Source organism: Oryctolagus cuniculus, chromosome 21, assembly GCF_964237555.1.
Source record: "Oryctolagus cuniculus chromosome 21, mOryCun1.1, whole genome shotgun sequence".
Classification (NCBI taxonomy): domain Eukaryota; kingdom Metazoa; phylum Chordata; class Mammalia; order Lagomorpha; family Leporidae; genus Oryctolagus; species Oryctolagus cuniculus.
The window spans coordinates 15,065,575-15,081,019 of NC_091452.1; positions in this window are offsets into that span (position 1 = coordinate 15,065,575).

Sequence of the window (15,445 nt, forward strand, 5' to 3'; positions counted from 1 at the left end):
CAGGGAGGCAGGGTGGCCTTGGAGATAACTCCTGCTTTTCTGACCCGGCCTTGTCATGAGCAGGCTCAGCTGCAGCCAGCCAAACTCGGCACCAGTAGCGCCCAAGGACGTTTATTTTGCAGAATTCTTGGAAACATTACTGGACAGTCAGGTTGCCTGGGTGACACAGACAATTTCCTTGTATGCTTGATAACCATGGCCTTGATTTTGGCTCCTGGGAATTAGATGTTTTTATGCTGTCAACTGTGCTGCAAAGAAATAAATTGTATGGTTGCAAAATGGACATGTTCAGAATGATTAGCCTGGTGGCAAACCTGCCTGGGACCCTGGTGTCCCTGACTCTCTGTGTCCTAAGGAGGCCCTCAGAGAAGGTCTAGAAGAATGGGAGGAGGAAATAAAGCTAATATTCAGATCCTGTCCCTCTAGGGCACTTGCAGGTCCAGCCAAGGGCTTATGAAAAACAATTGAGTCCTAAAAGAAACAAGAGGAACAGTCAATGGGGCTTGGTGGTGTTGGCTAAATTCCCACTGTGATTAAATTTCATATTTTACCCTGGGCTGGGAAGGTTTCCAGAGACCAGTTTGTGAAAAAGGCTATATTGAGCCAACACTGTTTTCCTAAATAACTGTGAAATTCAGAGCCCTCTTCCGACTTGGCAGGGGCTCAGAGAGGAAAGGGCGCTCATCGGTGAACAACACACCAGCTGGGCGTCTGACACCACTCAGTTCCCAAGATTCCTCCGGGATATGTGCAGAAAGAGATGTTTTCTTAAACCAAGATGATTTAGTAGAATGACCATGAGTCAGGAGCTGAGACATTTGAGAGTCCTGGCTCTGCCACTTACAGGTGGGTGCTTTTTGGAAAGCCATGCATCTCTGTAAGCCTCAGATGCCTCACCGGTAAAATGGGTGTGTTAGTCAGTTATGCTGTAGTAACAAGCAGTCTCCCCCTGTTTCCCCCCAGTCTTGGTGTCTTGCAGCAGCAAAGGATTATTTCTCACTCATCTTTTGGCTGTGGGTCAGCTCTCAGCGATGGTTCTGTGGCTCTTCTCCATGGATTCTTCTTTCTGAGCTCCGGAATAGAGAAACACCCACCTAGTTCCCTTGGTTTGCCCAGAGGAAGAATAGGGATGGCAGCATCATACTGCCTCTCGGGCTTTTGCTCAGAGGTTCTCTATGTTCAGTCATCCACAGAGAGGCAATGCGAGTCACGTGGCAATAAATACAGTCACATTTCTAACCCTCCTACAGAGAGGACAGCAAACAGCTTGGAACAATCGTATAGCCAACCACAAGGAAGCCAATACTCCCTCCTTTACAGGGTAGTTATGAAATCAGTTATTACAGTGGTTAAAGTTCTGCAATCATGCTACTTATCCCCTGGGCTGCCAAGTTCTCCATGGGTTTCATAGAAGTGGAATAGAAACATATTTTGTGCCTCTCTCTATTTGTATGGAAATCTATTTATCTTCAAATATACTCTTTATATACTTTGAGGTGATGTGTTCAGTGTCAGGTTCACTCCAGGCTTTTAATAGGATCCCAAATCCAAAGAGTTATTTTTGCATGCAGAGGAATGTCCAGCCAGTGTTTTGCAAAGTCATAATAGAGAATGTGTCATTGCCTAGCTGTGTGTCACTGAGAGTGACGGATTCTCCTGAAAGAAACTGAGCTTGGTCAGCTGAGATCTAGCTCCTAACTGTCAACTCCCAAAAAGTCAACTGCTCATTGACTTCTTGTTCTTACGACCAAAGAGGGCAACTGCAGAATTGTAGATTCACAGAGAAATCCTTGAACAATTGACTAGAAAACCAGAGATCTGGAAACTGGACAAGTGGATGGAGAAACATGATAACATCAGAAAAAAGCTCATTTAGCTTATTAAAAGACTTCATTAGTTGATTAGTTTACTCATTCTATTGAGTGCCTGTTATATACAAGGCAGTTGATAATGAAATAATTTGCTTATTCACCTGTTCTTGCACTTATTTGACAAATATTTGTTGGACAAACACTATGTGCCAGATACTGTTTTAGGCGCTGGAAATAAATCAATGAACAAAACACTCAAAATTCTTGCCATTAAGGAGTTGATCTAGAGATGAAGGACTCGGGAGGCACACAGTAAGTAAGCAAGAATAATATGTGGTAAAATGCTCACTCTCACCAGCTATCAGGAAAATGCAAATCAAAACCACAGTGAGGTATCCTCTCCATCCAGACAGAGTAACTATTATCAGAGAGACAAAAAGTAACAAACACTGGTGAAGACATGCAGGAAAGAGAACTTTTATACACTGTTGGAAGGAATGCAAATTAGTACAGCCATTATGGTGAACAGTATGGAGGTTCTTCAAAAGAATAAAAGTAGAACTATCATATAACCCAGCCATTCCACTTCTGGGCACATATCCGAAGGAAATGAAATCAGCGCCGTTCACAACAGTCAACATACAAAATCAGCCCAGGTGTCCATCAATGGCTGAATGCATGAAGACCCGGGGGGAAGAGACAAGGGGATGAGCTTTGTGGGAGAACAATGTAGGCAGAAGGAAAAATGAACATGTGTTCCGTGAGGTGGGAACTTGCCTGATGTGCCTGAGGAACTTCAGGGGGGCCGTGGGGGCAGGTGTGACATGAGCTAGGAGGGGAAGAGTAGAAAATAAAGTCAGGCTGAAACAGGGGGCCAGGATGATATAAGAGTACTTCAGAAAGTCTGTGGGAATGGACTTAAAAGATAAGTTTATTTTGGTGCAAAATTTTCTTGAAATCCATGCATAATTTTTCCATAAATGCATTTTCTGTGAACTTTTTGAAGTCCCCCTCATATAGGATCATGTAGGCCATTGTAGGGACTTAAATCTTTTTATTCAAGCAAATGAGAAGCTAACTTGAAGATTTTGGGCAGAAAATTGAACTGAATTACATTTTTTAAAAGGTTCACTCTGGCTGTGATCTTGGCAGTGGATTGAAAAGTGATGAGGACAGAATCAAGGGAGACCTGTTAGAAGGTTAACAACACAATAGGAATGAGAAATGGTGGGGATTCAGACCGAGGTAGTATGTGGTGGGGACAGCAGGAGGTTGGCTTCAGAATGTATTTTAAAGATGCAGCTATCAGGATTTGTACATGAATTGGATGTGAGGCATCAAAGATAGAAGACAGGGTCCCTGATCTTATGGGGTAATAGACAACCAAGCATAGTGTCATAATAGAGATAGAAGTGCAGAGACAGAGATATACAAGAGTCCTTCTGGGGCACCTAACAAAAATGTAATGAAGATACTTTAGCTGGATTTTAATTGGTGAATGGGATTTTCCCTAGAAGAAGAGGTTCTGAAAATGTTCTGAGTTTGTCTGTTCCCAAATTCATGTGTTGAAACTTAACGGCCAATGTGAGGGCATCAGCAGGTGGGGCTTTTAAGAAGTGATTTGGTCATGATGGTTTCTCCCTCATGAATAGGATTAGGTGTCCTTATAAAAGGCTTTGAGGCGGGGAGTTTTCTGTCTTGCTCTCCCACCTTCCACCATGTGACACTGCAACAAGAAGCCCTCACCACGTGCCAGCACCTTGACCTTGAACCTTACAGCCTACAGAATTATGAGGAAGTAAATTCCTGTTCTTTTTAAATTACCCGTTGGTTCACCCCCCAAGTGGCCGTTACAGCCAGCGCGTTGTGCTGATCCGAAGCCAGGAACCAGGTGCTTCCTCCTGGTGTCCCATGGGGTGCAGGGCCCAAGCACTTGGGCCATCCTCCACTGCACTCCCTGGCCACAGCAGAGAGCTGGCCTGGAAGAGGAGCAACCGGGATAGAGTCCAGCATCCCGACCGGGACTAGAACCCGGTGTGCCAGCACCACAGGCGGAGGATTAGCCTATTGAGCCGTGGCGCCGGCCAAAATTGGTATTTCTTAAGTAACACTTGCCCAATAAGATGGAATGCAAAATATTGAGAGTAGATCCATGGTTTTTGTCGCCCTTGAACTCTTCTGTGGAAATGTCTTCCTTCCTCTTCCTTGCTTATTTTATTTTCACCTGGCTCATCAGACCACTGCATACCCAAGACCACAGAGACAGAATAAGACATGGGCTGGTGATCTGAGATAGGCAAATTGGAGGGAAAATATTTTCTTGTTCTGTATCATTGATTGTAATCTAGAGACTGCCATGGAGCAATGTTGCTGTCAAAGTCAGGAGCCTAATAATGGAACCAGACAGAGAAATGATATTCCAATAGATGAGAAGAGAGGAGGAGGAAAGATGAGATTTGGGATGGGGAGGGGAGAGGAGAGACCGTAGGGTATAATTTGGATCCCTGGATCCAGTTAACCCAAAATATATGCAATCCTCAAACTTGAAAGTTACATGATCACATAAATTCTCTTTTTGTTTAAGCTAAATCCAAGTGAGATTCTGCCATCTGCAACTGAAAATGTCATGACTAATACAATATTACATCTGCTTCTTAGAGAGGCACAAATCTTATTGGAATACAAAAGAGTCTGACAAGTCCTGAAGAGAGGAAATCGATTTCACTTTGTTTTTGTTTAATCAAGTGTCTCACAAACTTATTTGATCACCGGCTCCTTGTTTTTTCCAATAGCAAGTATTAATATCTGTGTGTCTGCAATTTTTACACTTTGTGCAGTATCAGTTAAAACATTTTCTCTCTAAGGCTAGGAGAGCATCCATTTGAGATGCACAGTGAGGTTAACTCCGTGAGCCTGGGGATTAGACCCACGGCCAAGGCCAGCTTCCTGGTGAGAGCTAATATTCTGAGCTAGGGGAACTGTGGGCCCGGAAGCATTTGCAGCACCTGAGTTTAGAATGCTAGTAGCAGGATAATAGCAGTATTAGCAACGAGTAGTGCTGACGACCACCATCTGTAATTAGAATGACTGATACCTGTCCAACACTGAGTGGTGCAGCATATGTACCCCACATCACCCTTACCTGGAAAAGCTGGTGCTATTCATAGTATTTTCTTTTTTTAAAGATTTATTTTATTTATAGGAAAGACAGAGTTACAGAGAGAGGGAGCGACAGAGAGAAAGGTCTTCCATCCACTGGTTCACTCCCCAGATGGCCACAATGGCCGGAGCTGTGCCGATCCGAAGCCAGGAGCAGGAGCTTCTTCCGGGTCTCCCACTTGGGTGCAGGAGCCCAAGGACTTGGGCCATCTTCTGTTGCTTTCCCAGGCCACAGCAGAGAGCTGGAAACGAAGTGGAGCAGCCAGGACTAGAACCGGCGTCCACATGGGATGCTGGCGTTTCAGGCCAGGGATTTAACCCGCTGTGCCACAGCGCTGGCCCCTATTCATAGTATTTTCACAAGTGGAGTAAGCAGGAGCTCAGAGAAGGTGAATGAGTTGCCCAGAGTCGTACAGCCAAGACGTGAAGGGACCAGAATTCTAATCAGACGTGGCTGACATTAGAAGTCATGGATGGAGTTGGGGCAGATGCCAAGACAAATCGCTCTCATCTCCCTTCCAGAAAGGACTCACTGCCTACCTCTAAGTCGCATGGTTAAGTTATTGCCTCCCACTGTTTACTCCTTCAGCTTTAAAACATTTATTTTTACTTGACAAATAATTGCATATATTTATGGGGTGCAACATGACTTTTCAATCTATGTATACATTGTAGAAAGATTCAATCAAGCTAATTAACATATTTAGCACTTCACCAGCTTATCACTCTTTTGTTGTGAGAATGTTAAAAATTATTCTTCCAGCAGTGTTGGACCACACCACACACAATTATTTACCGTCGCCACAAAAGGTCGATACGATGCAATAGATCAGCAGTACTCGCACGATAGATCACTACAACGTACTTCTCCACTCTAACTGAAACCTGCACCCTTCGGTCCGCAGCTTTTCTCTCTCCAGGCCGCCACCCCCTGGCCTCCACCTTTCTACTCTCTGTTTCTATGAGATCAGCATTTAAGTGACAGCATGCAAAGTTTGTTTTTCTGCGCCTGGCTTCGTTACACTTAGTGCAGTGTCCTTTTGTTCCATCCCTGTTGTCACCACTGCCAAATTTCTCCTTTTTAAAGGCTGTGTAGTATTCTCTTGTGTATAGGTGGGGACTTCAAAAAGCTTGTGGAAATGTAATTAAGAGACGAGGAATTTATGGGCCAGTGTTGTGGTACAGAGGGCTAAGCTGCTGCATGTGACATCAGCATACCATATCGGAGCGCCAGTTTGAATCCTGGCTGCTCTGCTTCTGATCCAGTTCCCTGCTAATGTGTCGGAAAGGCAGCAGAAGATGGCCCAAGTTCTTGGGCCCCTGCCACCCATGTGTGAGACCCAGAAGGAATTCCTGGCTTCAGCCTGGATCAGCCCTGGTGTCACAGCCATTTGGAAAGTGAACCAGTGGATAGAAGATTGCTCTCTCGCTCTCTCTCTCTCTCACTCTCTTTCAAATAAAATTAATCTTTTTTTAAAAAAATAAGGAATTTTGTGAGATATGATCTCAAGAAAGGGCTGGCCTTCTGCCAATTAGTGAAATATGTCCTTGACTCATTTTCCTAATTTCTTTCTGTCTCACTTTCCTCCTTTCTATCTCAGCATTACAGAGAGAGAGAGAGAGAGAGAGAGAGATCGATCTTCCATCCGCTGGTTTACTCTGCAAATGGCTACAACGGTAGCTTCATCTGGGTCTCCCACCTGGGTAGCAGAGGCCCAAACACTTGGGCCATTTTTCCGCTGCTTTCCCAGGGCACTAGCAGGGAGCTGAATTGGAAGTGGAGCAGCCAGGACCCAGACCAGCACCCAGATGGGATGCCAGCTCTGCAGATGGCAGCTTTACCTGCTGTGCCATGGCGCCAGCCCCCTAAGTACCTTCTTATGCCAAGCCTGAATTTTCTGTCTGGACACCCTGTGTGGTCTTTCCAAGCTACTTATCGAGGGCTCTCTCCCACTGCTTCCAGATCAGTCTGCACTCAGGAATTTTCTGTCCTCTGTCTGTATTCTCTCCCGATTCAAATCTTACATTTTCTGTCTCCATGTGCTCAGGGTCTGCAAGGTAACTGACCACCCTCGTAAACTCAGTATATCAGGCCGGCGATGCGGCTCACTAGGCTAATCCTCTGCCTGCAGTGCCGGCACACCGGGTTCTAGTCCGGGTCAGGGCGCTGGATTCTGTCCCGGTTGCCCCTCTTCCAGGCCAGCTCTCTGCTGTGGCCAGGGAGTGCAGTGGAGGATGGCCCAAGTGCTTGGGCCCTGCACCCGCATGGGAGACCAGGAGAAGCACCTGGCTCCTGCCATCGGATCAGCGCGGTGTGCCGGCCACAGTGCACCAGCTACAGCGGCCATTGGAGGGTGAACCAACAGTAAAGGAAGACCTTTCTCTCTGTCTCTCTCTCTCACTGTCCACTCTGCCTGTCAAAAACAAAACAAAACACTCAGTATGGCTTAACTGCTCAGAAGTGTCAGTGGACACCTTGGGGAGTTTCTCATAAATGATTGGGTGCCCCCCTGTGTGTCCAGGCTCCCCACATGGGATGACTGCCCCTTGGCTAAGTCCCCCTAACATCTTTTCCTACTGTACCTACAGAACTCATGCAGCAGGCTTTTTTTTTTTTTAATTGTTGGAAAGCAGAGAGGGGAGAGAGGAAGAGAGATCTCTCATCTACAAGTTCACTACCCCGATGTCCTCAGCAGTCATGGGCCAGGATGAAGCCATGAGTCAGGAGGTTGACCCTGGTTTCCCAAATGGGTGGCAGGGACCCCAGGACTTGCATCATCACCTGCTGCCACCCAGGGTGTGCAGTAGCAGGAAGCAGGAATGGAGAGCAGAGTCAGGACTCAGACCAGGCACTCTGATACGGGATGTGGGCGTCCCAAGTAATAGCCTAACTGTTGCAGCAAACACCTGTTTCTCATGCCCTCTGACGTCAGACAGAGCTCAGCGTGAATCTTGCTGGTTGTGTAATCCTTGAGCCTCATCTTCATCCATTAAACAGGGATGGAGTTGCTGCCCCATGGGGTTATTAAGACACTTACATGCTGCCACAGAGCTGTGCTTAGCTTAGTACCGGATACATGTGAAGTGGTTTTGAAAATCACGCCATTATTACTGTTATGTCTATGCATGCATAAGAAGCAATAGTTTAATAAATTATAAATACTGCATATTAGACATTATGAACATTTATACGTGGCAGACATGCTGGTGTGGTGCCCCAATTCTACTTTCAAGGAGAGACCCGCTGCTGGGGGTTGTTGTTGGCAGCTGGCTTTCACCTGCCAGCCCCTCAGGCGTAACCTCAGCTGCAGAAGTTTGTCATACTCTAAGATACCATGGTACTTCCAAAAGCTCAGGGAATGGAGTTAAAATATTGGTGCTGCAGTGAACTTAGGAATGCAGGTATGTCTTTCCTATGTGGCTTTCTCTTCCTTCAGATGTATCCCCAGAAGTGGGACAGCTGGGTCATATGGTAGCTATATTTTTAGTTTTCTGAGGAAGCTCCAAACTGTTCCTGTAATGGCTGTGCTAATTTGCATTCACACCAAACATGTATTAAGGTTAAGCAATTTTTTAAAAAATGAGTTCATTTTGGTACAAGAAAATGTTTAAATCCTTGCAGTTTTTTCATAATATACATTTTCCATAGACTTTCTGAAGACCCCTGCCCCTCTATGTTCCCTTCCCAAGCCAGCCCTAGGAGAGTTACACTTTGGGGAAGATAAAGATCCCAACCATTTTGACTCTACTTGGGATGGTGATGAGCCATTGAGTTCCAGAGCATCCATCCATGGGATCCGCCTTGGCTGCTGGGAGGGCTGCCTCACCCAATTCCGCTTCAGTCTCCTCCTGTTCTTCGGTGGTGATCCCAAGAGTGCCCTGTGATCCCAAGAGTGCCTTGTGATAGACTGCCTGCATACTGAAGTCAGAACCTAAGCTGTAGCAGATGACAAATTACTATCAACTTTTTATTTTGTGTTCAAAAAGGCTTATTTATTTTTTTGAAAGGCAGAGTTACAGAGAAAATAGAGAGAGACTGCTGGTTCATTCCACAAATGGCCACAATGGCCAGGACTGGGCCAGTCTGAAGCCAGGAGCTTCAACCAAGTCTCACGCATTTGTGGCAGGTGTCCAGGTTTGGCCATCTGCTGCTGCTCTCCCGGGAGCATTAGTAGGGAGCTGTACCGGAAGTGGAATAGCCAGGCCTTGAACTGGTGCCCATATGGGATACCAGCATCACAGGCAGTGGAGTAATCCGCTGCACCACAATGCTGCCTCTATTATCAACTTTTTAGATGGGGGTCCTCAGTCTCACCCGAAAGCCTTGCCTGACTGCTTCGCACCTTGTATGGGACTCAGAACAAACACCAGGTGGTATTGGGTTATCTGCTTTGTTTCTGTCGCTCTTTCACTGGAATGTAAGCAGCTTACGGGCAAGGACGGGCTTTATTTGTATTTGTACCCTAAGCCTGCACTTACAGCTGAGGGTTTGGTGTGTGGTAGTAGTTGCACAGTAAATGCTTGCTGATAATTCTGAACCCTTACCTTATACGCATGCTTCCGCAGAAGGGGTTTTTGTTTTGTTTGTTTTTTAAAGATGACTGGAAGCTAGTTTTGGGGAATAAAAATGTACACGCTTATACCAAAAAAATTGTAGGTGAAAATAACCCCCAAGAGTGATGGCTGGAAGTAGAGGCCTGAATGAAATCACCCTCACTCTGTCTTTCTCTCCAGCCCTTAGCCCGATGTCACCCAGTGCTGTTTTCATTCTCTGGTGGGCTCTCCAAGGTGTCTGCTCCAAATGTACAGCCTGCCAGCCAGCAACCCCAAAGGAAAGAGAACAAATCTTTCTTGAAGGTCTCAGTGAAATCCCCAAGTCACTTCTTTCTGGACCAGCTTGAGTCATGGGAGCATTTCTGAACCATTCACTGTGGCCAGAGAACTGTGCAGACTGGACATACCCGAGTCCTGTGCTCACCCTTGAAAGTCAAAGAGGAGTCCACAGCACCAAAATGACACAGATAGGGGGTGGGCCACCAAATGACAGGTGCTGCTGCCAAAAGGGGAAGCGGTACAGGCCAGGCCCTGCCAAAGACGTCCATGGTGAACGTTCAGGTTCTGTGCTGACGACGCGAGCAAAGAAAACAGAGGTGTCGCCCACGGAGGAGAGTGCTGTAGGCAAACGCTGGGGTCTAGAAACTGGATAAGGGAGGGATGAATCTTCTGTCCACAAAACTAATTCGGAAGGCTCCCCTCCTTCTCTTGGGCCATGTTCTGTTTCTTCTTAGTGTTTGCCTCTGCGTCTACAGGAAGCTCTGTGTGCACCTGCTTGGGAAAGTAGGTGAGGTATTAAATGGCATTCCTTTGAAACTAAAGAAACAGTTGTATAACTACCGTGTCCTTTGTTTCCTGTCTGGCTTATTTAACAGGAATAATTCGGGGACATGAAAATGTCATGCCTTCCCCACCCCACCCCAGGTAGTGAGAGGATAATGGATTCCAGCATAGCGGGATATTCTAGAGATGAACCAAGAGAGGATTTCTGTGATCAAAGTTCAGGAACACTGAGTTAAAGTTCAGTGGGCGTCTTTCCCTGGAGGACTTCTCAGAGCCTTTAATATGCAAATAACCCCATGAGGAGGCCTAGAGATGGCAGAATTTCCTGGTCTCATTTTTATTTTTTTGAGTCCTTTTTGGAGGTGTGTATCTCAGGACTGGTGTCGGGAAGAGCATGTTGGCTCTACCTTTGAAAACGTTTTCAAGATTGTCATGCCGAAGTCTGATTGTTAGGTAGTGAGAGCTGTCAAAAACTGAAATTGGTTTCTGTATTTATTGGGAGATTGTTGAACCTACATAAGTACAGCTATTAAACAGCTTCTTTGTTTTAAGAGAAATTTCATTGAGTTTATGCAGGCATCAACAGAGTCACGGAAGGTCATTACGTCCCTTCTCCTCGCTAGAGTCCTTATCCAAGACCATGGCGTTAAATCCCTTCACGATCATAGCCCAGCCCCGTGGAGTTCCTCTCCCCATCCTCCTTCCCATCCCAGCCACTGGTGCATCCATTCTCTGCACTCTCCAAGCCTGCTCTTGCCTCTGGGCCTTTGCTCCTTCAGTCCCCGCCCCCTCCCTCCTCCACTGGCAGCTCATTATGTCACACCAGGTTGTCTACCATGACCTCTTCTCTCCTCCCCAGCTGTGGTCCTGTCTTCCAGAGCATAGTGGTGGAGGACACAGTTGCTGGAGAGAGGGGAAGAGAGTAACTGTATGAGTGTGTGCATGTGTGTGTATGTGTATGTTTGGAGGGTTGGTGTTTGGAAGTCAAATGCAGTTGCAGAAAACTCAGGAAGAAGGTGACTCATGGGGCCCTGTTCACTCTGTCACACCCTGTTCTCTGGTCTGTGGAGATGCTAAAACAGCCCGGGAGTGCTGTGGGCTACAGAGGGAGTAGCAGGACTGCAAAGTAGATCGAAAGTGTTGATCTTCCATGCCACTTGTTGGTGTGGACTTTGGGTGAATCGCTCTCCTCTCTCTGCCTGTTCCTTCCTCAGTAAAATGGCAGGAGTGGATACGGACCAGTTATTCCCATACCCAGCTGATCCCTGGAATATTTAGACAGCTGGTTAAAAATATGTTTTTCTGGGCTCCAGTCTTTGGAGATTTGTTTAGGACTTTGAGTAAAGGCTGAGAACCTGATTTTTTTTAATATTCATGAGAGGCAGAGGGAGAACACCCATTTAGTTCACTCCCCAAGTGTTTTCAACAGCTGGGAACAAGGAACTCAGTCCAGGTCCCCCATGTGGGTGGCAGGAACCCAACTACTTGAGCCAACACTGCTGCCTTCAACGGTTTGCATTGGCAGGAAGCTGAAGTCAGGAGCCAGACCCAGTATCGAACCAAGGTATTCTGATGCAGAGCTGCTAGGCTAAGCGTCTGATCCTGGGAATCTGAAGTTTAACACTGGGCCAGACTATTTGCAAGATTATTTCCCCTAAAAAAAAAGCACTGGTAAATATCCTATCCATCTTGGGGTTGTGTGAGTCTCTCGGAATACCCTCTTACTAGTGTCGTTCTGATGAAGCTGTCAATCACACCACTCCATGCGTGACCACACTCCTCCAGTCACCAGGAAGGACTATGAGACTCATGTGACCAAGCCAAGCCCATCAAGGCTCTTCCCTGGGACTCTTTACTTGGGGCTGAAGGAGATCGCTCCTGTTCTCTGAGGTCATGGAGTTGAAGGCATTAATCCAGATCTCTCAGGTACTGTTTGCCCAGACTCGTGGACACGGCCTTTCTGCAGAGGAAAGAGTGGGACAGAGCAGCAAAAGGCCGAAGGAGGGTAGACAGAGTCAGGCAGTCTTAGCGGCCTCCAGTTTCTCACGCACCTATTACAGCAGACTTCTGTGAGCTAGCCCTTCTCCTGGGAACTCTTAAAGACCCGTCTTGCTTAAACCACCCTAAGCTGGGTCTCTGTCATTTGCAACTGTGACAAATTCAGGATTCGGACCTGGGTCTGACTGCAGTCTGTGCTCCTCCCCTTTGCCCAGCCTTGTCTTCTTCACTGGGAGCAGAGTTTTCCATCGACCTCCCCCTGTTCCTTGCTGGAAGTCCCTGCCCTCCACACCAGCTCCGACAGCGTTTAAAGCTTTAATCCTCTCATGTGAACCTCATTGTGCTGTTTTCCTCACCCTGTCTGCTCTTACTTCTCCTTTGCCCAGCTCATTTGCTAATGACCGTTTACTGCTGTAGACTATAATTTTTCATATCTATTTTAAACCTTTGGAACTTTTTTGTTCTATGTCCGCGATTAAGTTATAAACTCCTTGAAGGAAGAGAACATGAGTTATGTTTGTGAAAACAGCTTCTCCATCATTATGGGCACAGGGTTGAAGCTTGTGGAATGATAAAACAGAAGGCCCCAGGTTGAGGCAGACGTTTGGCACAGCACTTAGGCCTCCATCGAGACCCTGGCACCCCATGTCGCAGTGGCTGGTTCAAGTTCTGGCTTGAACCACTTCCAATCCAGCTACCAGATAACATATATTTAGGAAGCAGCAGGTGATGGTTCACATACTTGGGTCTCTGCCACCCATGTGGGAGACTTGGTTGGAGTTCCTGGCTCCTGGCTCCTGGCTCCTGACTTCAGCCTGGCCCAGCTCTGGCTATTTTCGACGTTTGGAGACTGAACCACTAGATGGAAGCACACTCGCTCTCTCTCTCGCTTGCTTGCGCGCTCTCTCTCTCTCCACCTTTTAAATAAAATAAAATTAAATTAATATATATATTTTTTTTTTTGACAGGCAGAGTGGACAGTGAGAGAGAGAGACAGAGAGAAAGGTCTTCCTTTTGCCGTTGGTTCACCCTCCAATGGCCGCCGCGGCCGGCGCGCTGCGGCAGGCGCACCGCGCTGATCCGAAGGCAGAAGCCAGGTACTTATCCTGGTCTCCCATGCGGGTGCAGGGCCCAAGCACTTGGGCCATCCTCCACTGCACTCCCTGGCCACAGCAGAGAGCTGGCCTGGAAGAGGGGCAACCGGGACAGAATCCGGTGCCCCGACCGGGACTAGAACCCGGTGTGCTGGCGCCGCTAGGCGGAGGATTAGCCTAGTGAGCCGCAGCGCCGGCCATTAATATTTTTTAAAAGGGTTCTAATTGCAGTTTTTCCAGTTTGGGAGATCCAAACCCCAGAGAGGAGGCTCAGGAACCCATGCTACTGTACATGATGTGACTTGTGTGCTGGATCTGGGGACCCAAGGAAAAAGCCCAGGGAAACCCACCTGTCCATTCAGGACGATCTGGAGGAAGTCAGTTCTCTCTGCAAAAGCAGCCAGCCACATCTTCCCAGCAGCAGGCTGGTTTCCCAAAGGAACCAGAGACCTCATTTTTAAATGCGGCAGACAAGATGTAAGTGGAAGTCGTTAACCTCGATTCCCTCGCCTCCTTTCCCTGGACCACCTGGAGTGACAGATGCTGCCCTGCCCAGATGCGGAGCTCAGGCCCCCAGTGATGCGATGCTCACAGCTCTCCAGAGCCGCTACCTAGGGAGAGTCGCACTCTCCCACAGATGAGCCCGTACCAGAGGGGCAGCACCTCCCACCCAGAGAGTCAGAAACAGAGACTCCCCCAGGCAAGCCAGGGACCAGACCCTGCCCTCAGAGAGTCTGGAATCTGCTTGAGAACACAGCTCACGTCTGCCCAGGATGACTGGTTTGGAATAGTCAAGAGGCTGCCCGCTTCTTGCAAACAACCCCAGCGCAGGCCACATCCTGATAAACAGAGTCGCGCCTGGAGCAGGAAGGGACCTCGCCAAGTGGCTGCTCCGGGGGTCACTGAGTGGTGGCTCATGGGCTGAATTTGACCAGTAGTTGTGTGTGACTTGGAGCATTGTTTTTTTTTTTTTTTTTTTTTTTTCATTTTTTGTTTTCTTTATGCCAACTTTCAAACTTGGGGGAGAACTTATACAGAACGCAAGTGTAGACTTCTTGTGCGGAAGTCAGTCTGGCAGCCATGCAGCCTTGTGTATCCTACGTGATGAGGCCTGGGAGGCGCTAAGCAGAATGCAGCTCTCAGGGAACGTTCTGCCGTTTGCCAGAGTCTGCGCCGGTCCCCGTTGCCTCCCCAGCTTTCAGCCCCAATGCTGTGGCTATGTACGCTGCAGCGCCTGTGCCATTGCTTTCCCTGCATAGAAAAATCGCCCTCTATACTCGCATCTTAACCAAAAGAGGAAAACATTAAGTTCATCAAGAGGCCTGCACTTAGCCTGCTTCTCTCGCTTAAGCTCCCGTGCGGATTAACCTTCTAAAACCGCAGTCCCTACCTCTTCCCAACTCTCCTCTTAGTAACAGGGGGGTCAGAAGAGATAACCCCACAAGTACTTAATGGGTTGTAGAGTGCAGGGAACACAACACCATGTCCGTCCGTACAGCACGCTGAATGTTCTTGTCTTCATATTTTGAATGTAATTTGGGCCTCAAGCCCTGCCATGGACTTGTCTAAATCTTCGCAGTTCTAGAAAGCATTTTCAGTGCTTTAGCCTTTTATTTGTCTTGTCTCCCTGGGTGATGGGGATTCTCACTCAGGCTGTGTCCTTGGGCCTGCATCGCCTCTGCTGTAAAGGGTTCGTGGCTGCCTCTCCCAGGACACACGTTTGCAGCCACACCTTCCTGCGTCCTCGGAGCGGAGCAAAGGATCTCGTTTCAGGCCCAAAGTGATGATAAGAAGTGGTATTTCCCCAGCAGTTACCTGCGGGCCAGGCACGGTCTCAGGCAGACCCTGCGTTGCCTCTGGCCTTTGTAGTGGCTTCATGAGTGCATGTCCCGGCTGGCATTGCTGACCAGCAAATCACCCCAAAGTTTAGTGTCTTAGAAGTGGCAATAAGAGTGGGGGGGTTGGCCTTGAGGTTGAGAATCCAGTACCTCATTTGGAGTGCCTGGGATTAAATCCCAGCTCTGGCTCCTGATTCCAGCTCCCCGA